General features: G+C 42.2%; 1 pseudogene; it reads right to left on the bottom strand.

Annotated features, from left to right (window-relative positions):
- The window catches only part of LOC106597987 (kinesin-like protein KIF13A), a 266,725-nt pseudogene that overhangs the window by 159,913 nt on the left and 100,722 nt on the right, over positions 1-6,090 (bottom strand).

Below are 6,090 nucleotides of genomic sequence, written 5' to 3'. Positions count from 1 at the left end.
CTAGTCCCGATGCGATATCCTGGACATACTGTATAACTACGCTGTGTGATTTATGAAGGGCGAGGATATATGAGATCAACTTTATTCAGCCAGTTCCACACCATTTATAAACCAATCAAGCTTGCTGGTCGTCACCGTACAGTAAGCCCATGCACCAGTACTTCGTGGCTGCATGTGAAACGCCGAATATAATAAAAGAAATCAATGTGTCAGAAAACAATAAGTGGTTTTTGACTCATCCTTACCACATTATATTGGACGTGCAAATTGACTCACATAGATGATGAAGGAGCATCATGCTCTCTCCCTCTGTAGAAAGACATTTGACTGCAACCACAGTGTACAAAACACACCCACCCAGGAACCGGGAGGCGGGACAGACAGCAGACTGTCAAATCAGCAGTGTTCCCCTGCCATAGCTCACTTTGTGACTGACAGGTGGCTGTCCTATCAATAGATTGCTAGAAGATGCATATTGTTCATTCTAGCTGAGAGGGCTCGGCTGACTGTTCTTCTGGCTTGTGAAATGTAAATAATGTGCCTAGTTCATTGAAGTGGGAAAAGTAGCCAGCTGAAAATGAGTGTGTAACCAGCTGTATAGCTGACAGCTGGTGCTAGTGGAAAACACTGCTCAGGTCAGGTAAGGACACTCTTTACCTCAAGGTTTGATAGTCCATGAGATAGGCTACTCCAAAGCAAAGACACTGGTCAAGTTAGAGAGAGTGTGGGGTGTGTGTGTGTGTGTGTGTGTGTGTGTGTGTGTGTGTGTGTGTGTGTGTGTGTGTGTGTGTGTGTGTGTGTGTGTGTGGGGGTGGTGTGTGTGTGCGTGTGTACGTACATCCATCTGCACATCAGTCCATGTGTGTGCATATCCGTGCATGTGTGTGTCTGTATGTGTCCATTCGTCCGTCGGTCTAAACTCACCCTTTAGGGTCCAGCAGGTCACGGACCTTCTCGTTGTATATCTCCATGTAGGAGACCTCCACCTTGAAGGAGAGAACCTGGCTGTCCTCCCGGCCGATCCTCTCAAACAGGGAGCAGCACAGCCTGGGGATCAGCCCTGGAGCCTTCTTATTCCCCATCATGGAGAAGGACTTCCCTGACCCTGCAGAGAGGACAGGAAGGGACAGAGACAACAGCATAGCAGAGCCTTTAGCTACACATATAGACTTCAACAGTCCTTTACACAGCGGCTCTACAGACTAGACACCAGAACCTACAGGGAGAGACAGGAAGGGACAACAGCAGAGATTAAACAGCAGAGAATAGAAACTGGTAAATGAAATAATGTTGTTTAGTAAATAAGAGTAGTATAGAGATCATAGAGAGCGGGACCAGCACTTATCTGAACCCACAACAAAGTCTGGGGGGTTTCTACGGCAACTATCTGATGTGCTCACTGCAGGTGTGTTGAAAACATGTCTGTAAATGTGTTTGTTCAGGTATTCTACAGGGAATCTGGCAACTCTTTGGTCCAGAGTCAGACAGTTTAGAACTACAGCAGGGTTTATGTTAGGAAAACGTGACCAGAAAGATTTTTACCGGACCCATATGCATTGGGGGCGACCACCCACGGTGCTCAGAATGACAGAAACCACATGTAGATGATGGTAATGGCTCTTAAGAGAGCTCCGGTAGTGAACCAGCCAATAAAACGTCCTTTTTAAACATTTGCCAAAATGCGATTTGAGGGGAAAACCCCATTCTAAACGGCACACCTGATGAAAGCAGTTCATATGTGACAGAGATTAAAATCACCATTAGAAAAAGGTGAGATCTAAAGATGCAACAACTATGAGTTGCTAATATGACTACGATTATGCCTTTGGCTTCTTGACAACAAAAGAAAGTTGATATAGAGAAATGGTAGTAGACTATGGCACTTATCGTAAGAGTAAGGGTGTTAACCCCAGTGGTAGTAGAGAAATGGCATACGAGGAAGTATTTCAAAGGCGGCGTGTCCAATAGCTTCCCCTAAAGTAAATTGAAATACATTTGTCAGAATTCTATAATTACTCCTGTCTATAGAGAAAGAAAGAAAATGATTTAAAATACTTCACCAGAGAGCATGACTTCGACACAGAGGAATCGAGGATCATAACCTTCTTTTAAAAAATTACTGTGGATTGTTTCAAATCACAAGCTTGTACAGTGCCTTCAGAAATGTTGTTATGTTGCAGCATGAATTTAAAATTGATTACATTTTGATTGTGTGTCACTGGCCTACACACAATACCTCATAATGTCAAAGTGGAATTATGTTTTTAGAAATGTTAACAAATTAATACAAAATTTAAATCTGAACTGTCTTGAGTCAATAAATATTCAACCCCTTTGTTATGGCAACCCTAAATAAATTCAGGAGTAATGAGCCAATTGGAAGCTGGGGATGATTAGGTGACTGTGATGGTATGAGGGCCAGATTGGGAATTTAGCCAGGACACCAGGGTTAACACCCCTACTCTAACAATAAGTGCCATGGGATCTTTAGTGACCACAGAGAGTCAGGACACCTGTTTAACATCCCACCCGAAAGACAGCACATGTCCCCAATCACTGCCCTGGGATATTATTTTAGACCAGAGGAAAGAGTGACTCCTACTGGCCCTCCAATACCACTTCCAGCAGCATCTGGTCTACCATCCAGGGACCCTGCTTAGCATCAGAGGCAAGCCAGCAGTGGGATGCAGGGTGGTATGCTGCTGGCCACAGGTGTCCTTCCTAACTCAGCCGCCGGAGAGGAAGGAAAGAGCTCAGGGATTACCCCATGAGGCCAATGGTGACTTTAAAACAGTTATAGAGTTTAATGGCTGAATACAAAGCGTAATGGCAAATCCAATACAACACATCACAGAGTACCACCACATATTTTCAAGCATGGTGGTGGCTGCATCATGTTATGGGTATGCTTGTCATTGGCAAGGTGCTAGGGAGTTTTTTAGGATAAAAATAAATGGAATAGAGCTAAGCACAGGCATAATCCTAGAGGGAAACCTGGTTCAGTCTGCTTTCCAACAGACACTGGGAGACAAATTTACCTTTCAGCAGGACAATAACGTAAAACATAAGGCAAATCTACACTGGAGTTGTTACCAAGACAACATGGAATGTTCCTGAGTGGCCTAGTTACAGTTTTGACTTAAATCGGCTTGAAAATCTATGGCAAGACTTGAAAATAGCTGTCTAGCAGTGATCAACAACCGACTTGACAGAGCTTGAAGAATTTGATAATGTCACGTCCTGACCAGTATAAGGGGTTATTGGTTATTGTAGTTTGGTCAGGACGTGGCAGGGGGTATTTGTTTTATGTGGTTCGGGGTTTAATGGGATATGTATTTATGTAAGAGGAGTGTTTGATTTATGTGTTCCGGGGTTTTTGGGTAATGTTCTTGTTTTGTATTTCCATGGTTTTCTATGTTGTGTATTTCTTTGTGTTGGCCTGGTATGGCTCTCAATCAGGAACAGCTGTACATCGTTGTTGCTGATTGAGAGTCATACTTAGGTAGCCCTGTTTCACCTGTCCCTTTGTGGGAAGTTGTGGTTGCATAGCTGTGTGTTTTAGCCTGCAATCCTGTTCGTTCGATCGTTTTCTTGTTTTGTTTGTTTGTGTTCAATAAAAGTCATTATGAGCACTCAACCGCTGCGCCTTGGTCCACTACGTACGACGACCGTTACAGATAAAGAATAATGTGCAAATATTGTACAATCCAGGTATGAAAAGCTCTTAGAGACTTACCCAGAAAGACTCACTGCTGTAATCACTGCCAAAGCTTATTCTAACATGTATTGACTCAGGGGTGTGAATACGTATGTAAATTAGATATTTTTGTATTTCATTTTCAATAAATGTGTCTGTTTTTTGCAAATGATAATCGTTCCTCACAGTATTTGAACAATCTTTCCAACAATCTCCCCCTCCACAATCACCAAGCCTCGGTGTGAAAGACCAAAATATCATTATCCGATGATCCCATATATCCAGTAGAAACATCCTAAAATACTTTTCCCTTGTGCAAAAACAGATGTCTGTTCTGAGCTCACTGGTGCAGGGCCCGGAATAGGCTAGTTGATACAACGTTGTAAGTTCGCTAGCAACAGCTTTCAGCCAGACCCAGTAGATTGATTTGATACAAAGTTGTACTTCACTAGCTACAGTATAGCTCAAGTCAAGACAGATAAAAAGGGAGGCAGACAGGCTGAGTAGAGATTTTCATCAAGATATTTTCTACTTATTTGTCGGCTTGATGTATTTTTACTTAGTTGACAATGGAAGTTCTAGGCCTACTGCTGCATTGGCCTGGGCGATCTCTGAGTTCCATGTTCTCATTTCTTTAGCTGCCAGTTGATTACGGTGAATCAATGTGTCCATATGGCAGAGGCTTGTGCTCTCACATTGGTTGAATTTTAACTTTTAGATTTAATGTGTATAAATTGAAGTCTTATTATGTTTAACCATGTGACAACGATTTTGCTAAACTAAAACGTTATTATTGAAATGAAACTGTTCCACGAAAAATGTGCATATGAAACTCATTACTGGCCTGCAGATTGGTAGAAATGGTAGGACAATTTGGAATCTTCTCCAAACATGAAACTCATTACTGGCCCCCAGATTGGTAGAAATGGTAGGACAATTTGGAATCTTCTCCAAACATGAAACTCATTACTGGCCCCCAGATTGGTAGAAATGGTAGGACAATTTGGAATCTTCTCCAAACATGAAACTCATTACTGGCCCCCAGATTGGTAGAAATGGTAGGACAATTTGGAATCTTCTCCAAACATGAAACTCATTACTGGCCCCCAGATTGGTAGAAATGGTAGGACAATTTGGAATCTTCTCCAAACATGAAACTCATTACTGGCCCCCAGATTGGTAGAAATGGTAGGACAATTTGGAATCTTCTCCAAACATGAAACTCATTACTGGCCCCCAGATTGGTAGAAATGGTAGGACAATTTGGAATCTTCTCCAAACATGAAACTCATTACTGGCCCCCAGATTGGTAGAAATGGTAGGACAATTTGGAATCTTCTCCAAACATGAAACTCAGGCGCCGCCTATGTCGTCTTTATAAACTAATTGCCTCCAGGTTTCTGTGGTCTGGTTTGACCTACACACTCTTAGAAAAAAGGGTTCCAAAAGTGTTCTTGGGCTATCCCTATAGGAGAACCCTTTTTGGCTCCAGGTAGAACCTTTTTTGTTTCATGGTCAACCCCTATTGGTTCCATGTAGAACCCTCTATGCAAAGGTTTATACATGGAACCCAAAAGGGTTCTGCCTGGAACCAAATATAGTTCTCCTATGGGGACAGCCAAAGAACCCTTTTAGGTTCTACATAGCACCTTTTTTTTCTAAGACTGTATGCTAATTTGAAGCAAGTTAAGACAAGCCTCATAATACGAAGTAAAACATTCAGGTTTCAAAGAATGAAAGTGATGGGTGGTGCGTGTGATAGTTGTATAGATAAAGAAGATGCATGACAACTAACCAAAAATACACACGCTAATTTAATTACACTAAATTATGCAAATTAACATATAAACCGAGAGGCATGACAGTCAAATGTTTTTACAATGCATTCAGAAAGTATTCAGACCCCTTCCCCTTTCCAACTTTTGTTATGTTACAGCCTTATTCTAAAATGGATTAAATGGTTTTTTCCCCCTCATCAATCTACACACAATACCCCATAATAACAAAGCAAAAACAGGTTTATAGACATTTCTGCAAATGTATTAAAGATAAAAACTGAAATATTACATTTACATAAGTATTCAGACCCTTTACTCAGTACTTTGTTGAAGCACCTTTGGCAGCGATTACAGCCTCGAGTCTTCTTGGGTATGACGCTACAAGCCTGGCACACCTGTATTTGGGGAGTTTCTCCCATTCTTCTCTGCAGATCCTCTCAAGCTCTGTCAGGTAAGATGGGGAGTGTCGCTGCACAGCTATTTTCAGGTCTCTCCAGAGATGTTAGATCGGTTTCAAGTCCGGGCTCTGGCTGGGCCACTCAAGGACATTCAGAGACCTGTTCCAAAGCCATTCCTGCGTTGTCTCGGCTGAATGCTTAGGGTCATTGTCCTGTT

Source organism: Salmo salar, chromosome ssa02, assembly GCF_905237065.1.
Source record: "Salmo salar chromosome ssa02, Ssal_v3.1, whole genome shotgun sequence".
NCBI lineage: Eukaryota > Metazoa > Chordata > Actinopteri > Salmoniformes > Salmonidae > Salmo > Salmo salar.
Note: the sequence above shows the minus strand (reverse complement) of the source record. Positions and strands in the feature narration are given on the sequence as shown.